This window comes from Gasterosteus aculeatus, chromosome 21, assembly GCF_964276395.1.
Source record: "Gasterosteus aculeatus chromosome 21, fGasAcu3.hap1.1, whole genome shotgun sequence".
In the NCBI taxonomy this organism is placed as follows: domain Eukaryota; kingdom Metazoa; phylum Chordata; class Actinopteri; order Perciformes; family Gasterosteidae; genus Gasterosteus; species Gasterosteus aculeatus.
Genome location: NC_135708.1, coordinates 6,566,442 through 6,580,885, shown reverse-complemented (window position 1 = coordinate 6,580,885; position 14,444 = coordinate 6,566,442). Strand labels below are relative to the sequence as shown.

The 14,444-nt window shown below is 42.5% G+C and overlaps 1 long non-coding RNA gene across 1 annotated transcript; it reads right to left on the bottom strand.

Moving 5' to 3' along the window:
* Positions 1 to 3,465: 3,465 nt before the first annotated feature.
* On the bottom strand, positions 3,466 to 8,046 carry LOC120811889 (uncharacterized). The gene is made up of 4 exons (XR_005710478.2): positions 7,939 to 8,046; positions 7,616 to 7,694; positions 6,832 to 6,922; positions 3,466 to 4,134 (listed from the first exon to the last, which is right to left on the bottom strand). It is a non-coding gene; the product is annotated as an uncharacterized LOC120811889 (long non-coding RNA).
* Between the last annotated feature and the right edge of the window lie 6,398 nt (positions 8,047 to 14,444).

The following is a 14,444-nucleotide window of genomic DNA, read 5'->3' as shown; positions in this document are numbered from 1 at the left end:
CACTTGTTTGCTCTGAAACCTCGAGTGCGTTGTTGAAATATTTATTTTGACTACCAAGCATGCAACAACCAGAGACATTGAGAAATGTGTTAATATTGAATATAAAAACAAAAAAAGGGATCCAATTAAACGGAAAGCCCTGGTTCTTGCAGGCTACCTAGTGGTGGCCGTTTTCTAACATGGAAAAATGAACAAACTCAACGCTTCATAAGAGCAGATCAATGGCCGACGCCACAATGACTACGTCCACTTCTTGTATACAGTGAATATCCAATTTAGGAATTATAAAACTCCAGTTACCTTCAAACACAGAAAGTTGGCCTCCATGTCACTTGTTTGAAAATTGATGACACCCATGTTTTGAAATACCGTGGCGCATGTAGCATGTGACAGTGAGAACAGTACAGTATCAAACTGACACAGAATCAGATCAGACCCTGAGGGCTTGAACCCCCGGTGCTCACGGTCAACCACCGAGCTTCCATTTGTCTCCAGCTCTAAACGAGCCAAAATGATGAAGTTGCTGCCGACGTGTTGATTTAAGCAAGGCGTTGCTCCATCAGGGACCGGCGCCCGACGGCGGGACTTTGCCATGATGGACGTCTTGTCGGGCGTCGTCTGATGAAGATGACGCTGCACTCGGGGCCCCGGGACTGGAGCAGATGACCCGATCCATCATCACGCCGAGACGCCGCTGCTCGCAGCCAACGCCGAGTGGCTTATAGATTCGGGTGCGAGCGTTTCAATGGAAGTGCTGGCGTCCCGGATCCCCGCTCTCTAAGCAAAGATGGCATGATGTATCAAGCCAGACGCGCAGAGCCGATCGATAGCTGGTCCGGTACGAAGTATCGGCAGTGTGGGACACTGTGATCCGGCTCTCCATCACTCCGCTCACAGACGGTGGATCCAAGGCTTCTCTCCCCTGTGTTTAACTCCCTCGTGGCTTCTCTGCCGCTAGCTCACTATTAAAATATTTGGCTATCAGTCACTTTAAAGTGATGAATCGCTTTTGTGTAACAGTGTATTTGCAGTTAAAAAACGCTTTTGCTACAGTACTATTTCAAATTTTCTCTATGACAACAAAAAACAAGCAATTTAACTCTTCATAGCTGGACGCATAAATGTTGTTAACCTTTGTGAAAAGCTTGAGTGTGTAACATTTGCAACTGGCAAAGCATTCAACTATCATTTATTGTCACTACGCAACATTTGGAACTAAAGAAAAACTGTAGTACATTTCTGTACTGCATTAATTTAGCATCATAAGGAATGTCAACAGTTGCAACAAAACAATTATCCGGTTCTGAATGGGGATCCTCATCTTTCTTGAGAAACCTCATGAACCTCACTTAAATATAAGAGGGATTGAGTTGGTCTGATCTACCCAAAGTGACCTAACGGATGTATTTCCTGTTAATTCAAGGGGCTGGTGTGGGCAACATACTTTTACTTTTTGGCAATAAATACGACGCCTCTGTTAGTGCAAAGCAAAGCTAACCAGTTTCTGTCAATATTAAGATTTTCATCTTACTAAATGCCAAACTATTCCTTTGAAGGTGCACGTTTGGTTGATTGACAGGAGTCTGAACTTGTTCTGGCCAAGACAGTAAATTGTCTCTCTGGGAAAATCAAGCTCCAAAACAAATGGCCTTTGAGAAACATACGCCACAAACCCTTTGCTTCTGTTTTTTGTAATTATTGTGTCTAACAGAGCACTGACCACACCGAATGACATGCAGGACAGCGTCCCCTCACCAGTGCAGTCCAAAATATAGTTTTCTGCTGCAAAAAAGGAAGTTAACCAAAATAACTGGGCAGTAAGAAGGCCCAATGTCAGCGTCCGGAAGCCTGCAAGTGGGAAAGGATAGGATGCAACTACCGCAAGTGAATCTGTATCCTGAACAGGAAAAATCTTGTGCACTGGAGCCATTCTAAGAAGCTTAATAAGGAAACTGTAAAGCACTGGTAAAAGAGTGCACGTGATGAGAGTGGATAATATACCTGTGTCATTTCATTTGTGTTCCTCAGAGCGTACCGCGTGTCGCTGCTCCCTCGAGGCGTTTCTCAAAGCAGGTGCGGAGTCCCACCCAAACGTTAATGCGTCTGAATGCAGTCGATACTTTGGGCCTCAGGGGGCTTCAAGCTGCAGGATGTTGAGTGGACGTTAGTTGCTTTTTTAGTTCCACTCTCATGAAAGGAAAAATGTCTGCTGCTTACCTCGGAGAACAAATCAAACCTGCCACCAGTTTCCTATTAGGAGACGGCGTTTGGCGTCACGAAGAAACATTTAAAATGCAGGAAAAATGTGTCACCTCTTTGGAAGATTCTGTGTTAATATGTAGAGACGTCTCTACTTACCAACCACACAAGCAAGACGTTCCTCAGGGCAAACATGGCTGTTAAAAGACACTACTAATGGATGCTTTAATGTCAGAAATCGAAACAGTAGTTCACTCCTAAAAGTACCATCCACGTCTCTAGGGATGAGACAAAGGAAGCCATTCTGTTTCTGCTCCAGCTCCAGGGGAGGTTCTGGGTCTTTGAGGACCCCGTCTCGGGCCCTTTCTGCGAGGGCCTTCTCCAAATCAAACTGTTAACCGTCAGCCTTATTTGTAATGATTTGACTTGACTTGTTTTAATGAGGTTTGTACAAAGGCAATAAAGTAGTCCATAAATGTGAGGTGTCATCAACAGATAACTAATATTCCCCCTTAAAATGGTTGGTTAGGTTTTTTTTTTGCTTTACTCCTGCAGTCAATGGCTATATATATATATGAGTTACACACGGTATCCAATTTATTCCTTAGTGGGCTTTAGTATTTATAGCACTATAACTATAGTATAGTATGCCATGCAATTCATAAAAAGCAATTAAAACAAAGTCATGGCAAAGCCACGGTTTGGTATGTCGATCTCCAGATGGCATATTTCTATTGATTTGTTCCAGTGACGAGCAGCAGGGAAACCTTTCTCACGCCATGATGCTGTGCGACCAGACACCTTTAACATGGCTGCTCATTTCTCACGTCTGACATCTTTTGGTGAGTGTTGCTTCTCTCAAAATGTTGCTGTATGAGAGGCTTAATTGTGCAAGAGGAGGTGTGATAGTGCACAAACACATCTCAATGCAGGAATTCAGACACCATAGATATAGCGGCAACTTCAATTCTTATTGCTCGGGACTTGCATTCCAGGAGTTACGGCCAAATCGGTTAATCCCAACAGCCCTAATTGCAAGTAAAACTGCAAGCGTATTCAAAATTCAACGAGGTCCATTAAGAGACAACATCCTCATGCAAAGGTCTGGGATATCTAACTTAAGTTGTGATATATATTGGAATAGCCTAGTAGCGGTTTTACAGTCTATATATGTTCAACAACTGAAAATGTATATATATATATATATATATATATATATATATATATATATAAAATATATATATATATGTAAAAGACGTCAGCTGATGCTACGCAACCGATCTCATATGTGTATTCCAACACGCTAACGTAAGTGAGACATGAGAGACAGAAGAGAGAACGAGAATTATGCCGGTTAGAAATTGTTCCACTTGGCGTTCCCCAAAATGAGGAGTGTGTTGAGTCTCTAACCAAGAATCCACAGACTCTGTGTTAATTCTTCCCACGGGCAGTTCACAATCAGTAAGTCTCAAATGTTAAGAGACCGTGGCGAATATTAAAACCGTCAGTGCGAACAGCAGATGTGAGATGAAGTACAACTCTTTTGAGCACACTTACCCACTCTAATGTGAAATGAAGGCACAGAAAATAAACAATCTAAGAGCTTGATAGGATCAGAATCCTAATTCATTCATGATATATTATATATATTAGAAGAAAAAGGGGGTTTCAAAAACCACAATTGTCCAACTTAAAATATACATAATGGCATAACATAGTATAGTATGGGGCGTCAAAAAAGTCCTCGGAAATGATGTTATAGTATGGTAATCGTGAAGATGTCACGTAAAGAAAAGTCACAATGGTATAACGAACAAAGTCATAAAACACAACATTAAGTATTTTTTGTTGTCAGTGTGTTTGTTTTTGGATCCCTTTGAACAGCATGTTTCGGCATTCCATGAGTCTTCGTAGGTGGTCCTCATTCTGTAAGACCTGAAAGAGAGAGATGGAAGAGGAAGTACGTCAATAAAAAGTAAAACATGTAAAAATTGCAAAAGCATAGCAGGTCAAAAGGCTACAAGGGTTGTATTGTGGGAACAAAACATCAGAGTTAAGTCAGAAAATGCAGTAAAAAGCCATATTATAGTATGTGAAAAAGGTCATAAAAAGCATGGTATGCTGAAAAAATCCTCTCAAAAGATAAAATCAAAGGCGCATTAACACTGTCTACAAATATGTATGATGATCACTCACTGCCCTTATTCAACACACCGCTGTCTGTCTGTCTGTGTCTCACCAGACTGCTTCACGATGAGTGTGTGTAGACCAGGACGGATGTAAACGAGTCTGTTTGTGTGCAAGTTAAGTAAAATGTGCCTGCACACACACGCGCACACACACACACACACACACACACACACACACACACACACACACACACACACACACGAGGAAACCAAGAAAGCTGTATCCATCACACAGCACTTTTAATGTGCAGATGTATCAAGTCCCCTCCTTAACCCCGAGGCTGTATGACATCTAATTCAGTCCTACACTGGCCGATAATGACAGTATTGATTTGGCCTTTATTCTTTTCCCTTCTGTCTGCGTCGTGAGGAAAAAGATGGTGCCGAGTCGTCTTAATGCACGGCTCGCTTTGCTGCCCTCGCTGTCCCTCAACCCCTTGTGGTTCCCCTCCTCCCTGTAGGACTGGCGCCAGTCACTAGTAGCTGTCCTCACATACCGGCTAGACGAGATGAGATGTGTGTGTGTGTTTGTGTGTGTGTGTGTGTGTGTGTCAAACCATAATAACTGTGCAACATTTTGCTTAAATAAAGGCCTTGTTAAAAAAATTCAAAGCCAAATGCTTCTTTCGTCTACTGGTAGAGTGTGTCTGCTTCCCATCGTGTACATGGGGTGGGCAAAGTACTGCATAGCTCCATGTACTCTGTAATATAATTCAAATTGCAATCTAAAATAAAGAAAGATTGGAAGAGCGATGGCGCCCAACCAGATCACGCCGCTACGCTTGGGTATGCTGGATTTGTCTCTGCAAACAGCAGATCCCTTCAAGGTGAACAAGGTGTTCGTCATAAACTGGCCACTAAGTATTGTGACGTGTTGCCCACGACGAAGCCCCCGGCTAAAGTTGCTTGTACTTTCTTGTCCAGCTGAGCTAACGTTCATCCCTGTAGACCGGAGAATAACATTAACCTAACGCTTTGAATTGAGTGTAATGAGGGGAATGTGAAGACAATCTATTGTGAATTGCACATATGCATCATATGTAGTTATCGGTTTAACACATTTACAGCATCACTACATTAACATTGTGCTGCTGCATTCATTGCTATTCATCTTTTATTCATTTTGGCTTAAGACTAACATTGATGGTCCTTTCTGTTTTTACCTCTTAGCAATCATAGGAATCTTTGCATAGTTAATTCCATAGACGACAGTGCTTCTAATGAGTTTCATGACAAAAACAAACCCCTGCAACATTCATGGATCACTACGTACCAGAGGGAACACATTCTGAGTCTCTACTGAAAAACAATTCAACAAATTGCCTCACACATTATGAAATCACAAATTATTAAGACAGACTGAACGAAGCACTTAACACCATTCTGTGTCGACATCTAGAACCTAACTGCCCGAGGCGCTGATAATAACATAGAATCACCCTGAACGTTGTGTAGCCTCAATCTGGTTCCTTTCTGCAGATAAGAAGTCGGCGCGAACACAGCAAGCTTTATGAATAGCTTATTAAACGTCCTCGTATCACTGAGCACACACCTCAAACACCACCAGGCCGGATGGATTCTCTGCACTGAGCTCTGTTGATTGGGAACTACTCACAGACCAAAACAATAAATGTTATGCTTGGACGAATTCAGAACCTTTACAGATTTTGATCGACTGAAAAGCGCAGGATAAACGGTGGATTTTTACCACATCAACCGAACAGAGCGTAGAGTGAAAGATAATTTGCATTTATTAGAGAGGGTCGTGTTTCTATTTGCATGACAAGCACAATATCTGCCGGCGCAGGGGCCAGCTTGGTGATTAAGTCAGCGCACCACGCTCACAGGAACCAGTCAAACCTAACGCTGATTGCGCCCTTTCATGCCCCAATTGATCTTGGTTGGTTCAAGTCAACAGAATAAGACGTCCACTAGACAGAACATCAGGGCACTTCCATCTTTACATGCCACATTACTAATAGGATTTGTCACAGATGGGAAAATATAATGGTCTTTTTTTCCCACTTTCTAGCACCATTAACCTGCCAATGCCATTTTTTGAGCGAGACTCCCCAGCTTCTTAGGTAAAATTTTTATTACATGGTAATTTAAGATATGGTTCGTTCATCTCAAGCGTCGCCGCTGGACATACAAATCAAAAAGAGGCCCGCTGATATTTTCATTCCTCATTTTCCAAAGCCCACACATTATCCTTTTTTATAATCCCTGTTTTATTTGCATTTTTTGTGCCCCCGAGGTGAAGAGAAGAATCCGGCAATAGCCGTGAAAATCCCACGGCTGCCTGCTTTTATGTGCCTTGCTTCACTGAGGACCTGGGAGATTTATCACTTTCTGTGTCATCGTGCCTTTTATGACTTACATTGATCATCAAGGTGTATGACCATCATCGTACAGAGTACATTATCGTCACAGCATTTCTTACCCCTGCGCTGCCACGGGGCATGGAAAGAGAGATAAATGGGATTCCCGTCTGCTTCTCTTGCTGCATCCAGCGGATCCACACTGACAACAATCTGAAAAAGAACGACAGCCGCCAGAAGTCATGCAGGGAGAAAAAGAACAAAGCTCTTCTTAAAAGAGGACTCTGACCACACCAGAGATCCTCACTCCAGCCTCTCTGTCAAACCCTTCGCACATTGCACACTATGCAACCTGGCTGCCGGTTGCTGGGCCCGACGTTCCGGAGGGTTCGCATAGTAGTGGCTTCATGCAGCAGATGTCAGCGGCAGGTCTGTTAAGCTACATTTAGTCACTTGTTTTCTTCCGATCCGACAAAGCTCCCTCAAGTCGATTCTTATTAGGACATTCACAAGATTCATCTACAATACCTTCTATTTAACAATGATCAGAGCTCAGATATCTACATTCTTCCATAATCATCTCCATGTAATATTGAAAGAACCTCCTGACCATCTCCGTCCTTTAGTCTTATGATAAGAGATAGGAAACCAGTGTTTTAGTGTTGAGAGAGGGCAGTGAAGGCCAGAGGAGTGGCAACAACATAAATTTAACAAAGTTCTCTCTGTCTTCTGTTTGTTACTGAAGTTCCCATCAAGTCACATAGATTTAAGTTAAATCAGCCGAAACTAATTTCACAAAGTCTTTCCAAAAATTACAAAAACACAACAGCTCAACAGCACAACATACAGCAATGCTCCTGGAGTTCTACTTTAGCAGCCACTGCCAACCTGTTTAGTTTTGCTTACCATAGTTCAGCCTGGATACGGGTGGATCAGCAACAACGCAGCAGTGTAGCTGCTCCTGGTTGTGTGACTGATTCCTTGACTGCAGTTGGTTGTTTGTGGGCGGACATGATGGAGACCATTGGGATGAAAACAGATGTCAGTATTTTCTGGCCAGCCAATGCCGTGCAGGGCTAAGAGAGTCCCTGCTGCAAACAAAACCGCACAGTGATTCCTAATAATCGTCTGTTTGCCGTCCACTTCCGCACCTCTTTATGTGACGCTTTAAAAAACAGCTTTTATTCAACAGCCTGTTATTTTGAATTTCAGAAGTGTCTTAAACTCACCCCTCCTGCTTTCTCGCTAAGGCTCATTGGGTTTACTCGTCCACTGCATTTACGCCCCTCACCCACCCATCCACCCGTCAGCCCCCACATGCTTGTGCCTGATGTGCGTGTGTGCCTGTTGTTTGTGTGTGAGTGTGTGTGCTTTCGAGGTTGCCGGGCAGCGGAAAGAGAGGATGCAGTGGTAATCTGAGGCTCCGGGAGAGACTGACAGGAGTGTGTGTGCGTGTGTGTGTACATAATCTATTAATTAAAGGCATGGCAGCCAAACGAATGGGGGACCTTTTCTTGTGCGATATCTCCATCAACCCCACCTCACAGCCCCTCCCCCGCTGGCTCTCCACCCCTCCCAGCCACCCACACTCTCCAGGTAGGCAGAGAAAACACACGGTAAAACATTTATTGAGAGTTTAAAACCATATCACCCAGACTGCTGTATAAAAAAAGGTAATTTACAATATTAAACTGACTTTTATCTACATACAAATGACTACCCCTCCCACAACCTCTTAATATATGTGAGAAGTGGGGTGAGTGTCATTTCTCTCCATCTCAAGTAACCCAGTTATGCCATAAAGGAGAATATTAACTTCCTCCTGCTTTTTTACTTCATCTTCCATTTCAGTTTCTGATTTCCTTCCCAGTTTATTTCTTTCAATCAAGCCTATAGCTTTCCCTTCAGGTAGCGCAGTGAGGGGAGCCAACAGTCACAGTTTATTGCGCTGCCACCTGCTTTCTTCCCGGCTCCGTCCTGGTGAATGTCTCATACTGAGAGAGGCTGTTGGTATTTCAACTCCTCCGCTGGCCCGGCTTGTTGCCATTTGTTACTTCTCACCGTCTACAGCGTCGCTCGTACCTGAGCAATCCGCGGTCTCAGACCTCCTGCGAGAAACAAACATCACAATGGACCACGGTGTGTTTGCGTTGTTGGAGAATAAGATCAGAAACACGTCTTATTTGTATAAAAAGTATTGTCTTCAGGAAGTATGCTTTCCACCGTGAATCAAACGAAGCGGATGCGTTCCGTCATGAAACACAAGCGATGGACAACTATAAAAACGTGAAACCAACCCCAGAGACAATACGACATTAGAAAGGCTTTATAGCTAATGTCTCGCCAACCACAACCTCTTGCCTTCACTTCCCCGCCGCATAATTTGTATCATTAAAAAACAAACCAATCTAACGAAGCTTCCTCTCATTTAGATGATCAAGTGAGAACATTCTGCACACAGTTCATTTCATAGCACCGTGTGAATCTCGTGAACATAAAGCGGATATTTCAATTCCCATTATTGCTCAGAGCCTGACTGATTAGGAGTGAGTCACACTCCCCATAATGAGGCTCCAGCAGACTCTTAGAGGTTAGCAGAGGTCCCATCTCGACGCCAGTAGCTAATTGACGATTATGTACAGTACACGGTCTGGGCAAAATCATTCATTTTAATGGGGTGATTATTGGCAGAAAGATATGTGGCGAGGGGACTCTACGTAGGTCTCTGAGGGACGTTCTGACATTGGAGGGTTTACATCTGCGAGCGTGGTGAGTTCACCATCAGGGGAATGAAAAACAACTTTTAATTTCCGGTGTTTTAGAGTCAAGATGTGTACCTTGTGTTAGAGAGGTGATAATGGGTACAACAGGAGAAACATAAAGAAAACGCAGCTACACAGGCAGATATTGCTGATATTATCACATGTGCACATGGCTGTGCACGGGGCTCTGAGCTGATACCTGTGACTCTGTGAACATGAGACAAATAAATGTGTGGTTTCACAAAACTTGCAGACTTAAATACAAGTACAATACAAATACAAATACAAGTTTCCCCCACACATCTGACCCTTAGTTACAGTACGGTAGGTTAGACTTTTCCAGTTGTGTTCTCTTTGTATCTTTTTTTTCATATTGTTTAAAATAGGTTGACAAAGATGTGTCTCGCAATTGTGTGGTCTTTCTAAAGTCTGATCTCATTCATTTGAAATGGAGCCTGACAGACAGTAAAAAACAAACAGGAAAAATAATGCAGCTTTCATTTTTTAACAATTGCTACAGTGAATTGAGACCCACCCAGTGTGACAAGATCGGTGTTCTTCTTCAATTTCATGTCTTCTGTCTCAATCAACAGGTCATATTTCACTTTTACACTGTGATCTCCCTGGCTTTACTTATACCTCTATTATTGTCCTAGTAAGCTAGTCACAGCGACCTACCATTACGTTACTCTGATGACTTGCACTGATGGGGGTCAGTTGACACATGACATGTGTTAGGTCAATCTCTGAATGACGCTAGGTGATACTAAATACTTTAAAGTGGAATGATTCATTCGTCGTCACTGACTGCAGCAACTTGAACCGGTGCAGCTGTTTTTGCTGTCCACGACACACCTTCTGTCTCTGTGCTTGTTTGGCTTAACAAGGTCTCCTCGGCAGTACAATCAAAAGCAAAATGCTGGCATAACTGCTTCTGGTTTGTAATTTTATTTTGGGCACTTGCTTGTACTTTTTGTATTCTTCAAAGGCTTTTGCGAGAAATGAAATACAGAATACATTGTGTTAATGGAGCAGCAGGTGGAATAATAGAGAAAGAGATGGATCAAATGGAGAGTTTATCATTTTAAAGGCTAAGTATTTCATGATTTGATTTTCCCAGAATGTGGCGTCTAAATCTTTAAAACAAATGTTTTTCTAACGAATACTGTCATCTCATTTAGCATTATGCAGTACTGTGTTAGCAAAGAATACATGAAAAACTGCCAAATGGTCAGATATAGGAATGTAATTTGAAAGTTCTTGTAGCTAGAAATGCATGTTGTGGAAACATAGTTCTCTTTAAGATATCTCCCCCAAGAATCAATAGAAAACCCACATGCTTGACTTGAACTGGATTGATTTGAAATAAGTGGCTTTTGTTCCAATACAGGAAACGTCCTTTATAGAAGGATGAGGTATAGAAAACGATCTTAATGCTTCCATACTGCAACAGTGGGAGAAACACAGGGAAAAATGAAAGAGATCAAAAAGGGTGAAGATCTGTCACACTAAAGAAATCAATTTGTTGAATTTGAAGAAAATGCTTCGACACGTTTTATTTTCATGAGGGGAACAGCTGACTAAGAAAGTATTTACAGGGCAACGTTTCGGTCTTCTATTATTTGGGTTTGAGGCCCAATGCTGTTGGTGTGCTATGATGCACGCTAAATCCTGACTGGAAATCCTTGAACAAAGCATTGTTTTGTGAATGGTCACATAATGGATTTGTGACAGATTTCTCAAGGATCTTAGAGAGGAAGGGAAGATTAGTGATAGGTCTGTAGTTAGCCAACACCTCTGGGGCAAGAGTAGGTTTCTTAAGAGGTTTAAATGAAGCTTAGGCGAAAATTCAGTCAGGAAGACTGGACAGGCTGTGCTGTTCCCTGGTGGCCTCCTCTCTCCCTGGGGGCGCACGGCCAGCTGATTAGGGGCGGGGTCGGGTAGTATCAGACGTGGGTGTCGTTACCGTAAACCAATCGCATTGGTACAGGCAAACGTTAAAAACTGTTCTCCTCTCTTTTGCTGTCAGTTGTCATTTCAGCACGCTCCAAAGGTGACCCGCCACCACCCCTGACACCTCCAATCTACAGCAGAACCTGGCATATCAGGAGATTTATGCAACTTGGGCTCCACCACCACCAGTGTCTGGACTCCCAAAGGGGGGGATATGCCTCGTCTCGGCTCGAGATCCCGGCCCCGGGTCTATCCTGCGGCAGGATGGAGTCCAAGCCCCAAACAACTTGCAATATCATATTATGCCTGTTATAATAAAGCATGGTTCAAATTTCAACAAGTCTCTCCGGATTGAATTACAGCTTCCTTGAAAGACTGTGGTACATGTTCTGTCAACAAAGACAGATTCATAATATCTAATAAAGACGTGCTAACGAAAGAAAAAACTTCCTTAAGCAACCTAATCGGAATCTGATCCAAGAGACAAGTAGAAGATTTAGACTTCAGGTTTGAGGGTTATACAAGGAGCAAACTTCCTTCTTGTTACCATTCTCCTTTCTAGAGGAGCAATATCGTCCAGCACCACTCTCAAAGAGCCGTATCGACAAGATGATGGATCCACACAACTTTCACCAAGGACACCAGAATTCCATGAATGTTCATGCTATATTTATTTAAGGTCCTTCAGAATTATTTTGGCAAAACTATTGAGTAGCATTTAAACATAGTTTATCAAGGGATAGGGTTGAAAGGGCATTCATAAGTAATAGTGGGTGGGATTTGCAGGGATATCACAGCAGGGAGTTGTGATGCTGGTGTTGCTGTGAAGTGTGTTTGGGTTATTATTAGACCATCCCGTAATGAGAACACTGACCAGTAATTGATTGGAACGTGTGCATGTGAGAAAGGGCAAATTGCCCTCTCTTTGGATGAAATGGACCAGGAGAGGGTTAGCGTTCAAGTGTTAAATACTTTAGAGGTAAGTGAGAAAACCTATAAACGGATAGGGACTTTAGACATGGCTTAGTTAAACTCCATGTGACACACTTTGGCTGTGAGGAAATACCTTAAATATGAGACATTAAATCTTCTTAGAAATGAAAAGTAGAGATTCTACATTTAATGCATAAAGGTTAGGTCTGCTTCCTTGAATGAGATCCCTTTGCAGTCAAGTGGAACAAAAGCTTCAATCGTGGAAACTCACACACTTAATGTAATGTATAAAGAGTACAGACCGTTGAAGAAAGGATTTCAGGTGGTGCATTGTGACTTTAATAGTGTGCGATTGTCTAGTTAGCCAAGGAGATCCTCGTTATACATTGGGTTAACTTCAGAGCAGAACACACACAAACGGTGGGATGTGAAAATGTTCCAAATGTTCCAGCAAAGATTATAATTCAAATCCCTGTGTGGAGCCGCAAAAGGTGTGGAAAACAGTCATTAAATATGTATCTGTTGGAAATCCATTCAGCCTAGAATCAAAGACTTTGAAAAGAAGAACAGTGCTTTTATTTTTGAGGAAGACAAGCGTTGCAGCACAGTCTGATTCATTTAATCCGGCCCTCCTGCAGGGAGCATGTTCCCAAGAGACGCCGTCTGGGTTTGTCGGCTAATTGGGATGATTTAACCAGAGAAATCTGTACAGGGGGGAAAAAAGAGTCTGGCAGGCTGAGAACTGCGGTGCTGGAAGGAAACCAAACATTTACATGCTCATTATCATCCGCCAGTGCTCTAAAAATAACAAGGGCCCGTTGCAGGGTTCACGGAAGTGTTGCTCCAGCACAGCTTCTTTCATCAATCCATGTCGGAATATGACATGATCTGCTTTTCATATACAGTCTTGTCGTTTAGGGTTCAAACCTTGATGCCTTATACTGCATAATTAGATTCAACTGCATCCACGTGGGGTAATCTGGGCAGAAATGAGAAAGAATCTGTGTTCCTTGAGTGTTTGATTGTTGGCCTGCGCCAAGGAAAGGCCTTTGAAATAGCCATACCATGATGGGAATCTAAAAGTTTGGTGGCCAAAGAACAGACTTTTCCAACTGCAGCAACAGAAATCTGGTCAGCCCACCGCAGTCATCTGGTGAACAATAAAATCGGAAGGCCAACCGTTATCTTCTAAACAAAACAATAAACAATGTCATTGTCATTACAGTTGCTCCTTTAAATTTTCAAAAGTTATATTTAACAACTCAATTTATATAACTAATCTAAACCCCCATGGCCTCTCCAAAAGTTTTTCATAGAAGTGTGTGTCTGCTGTTTTGAGGCACAGTGTGTGTAGGTGGGTTTAATTAGTCCATAATTACCGGTTGATGTGTTTGACAGCAGGACTGAAGGTGAGTATGTGAGACCTTCACCAGCAGGGCATCTGCAAATGAGACGGATTCATATTAACTAGCTCATCTCCTACATCCCAGCTCAGCAGATTAACTCACAATTGCATCACTTTTTTTCAGGAGGCGTTACATCAAGTCAACGGGCAGAAGAAATCTCAATCTACTTTAATCGCCCCACATGGAGCATATCAACTCTGCCCTGCTTCTAAATAAGGGCAGTGGGAGTTCTTCTTCTGATTAAAGATGAGAAGAAAATGGTATTGATATAGATAGATAGATAAACGAAAGACAGAAAATCACAACCCGAAAGCTTTTGAATATGGATCCAGACAAGATGTAAAATTGTCTTCAGAGGACATAGAGCTGGACGGTGACAATAACCTACTAAATAGGTTAAGTGGATTACATGCAACGGACACCAGTAACTCGTTGCATGCAAAAGAGTAACTCTTTGTGCTGTTCTGAGGGTTTTTATTGCGACCACGAGCCCTTTCAGAAGCTTCGGAAAACATCCTTAAACTGCAGTGTCTAACTCACGGAGAAAAAAACTCAATAATATGAAAGTTATGTATTTAATTACGGTTCTATGAATCCTGGATGACATGCTAGAGGCAGTGCTTCACACTTGATTATCTTCTGTCTCACGCTTGCGCAGGTCGAGTCTTTATGCCAACAAAG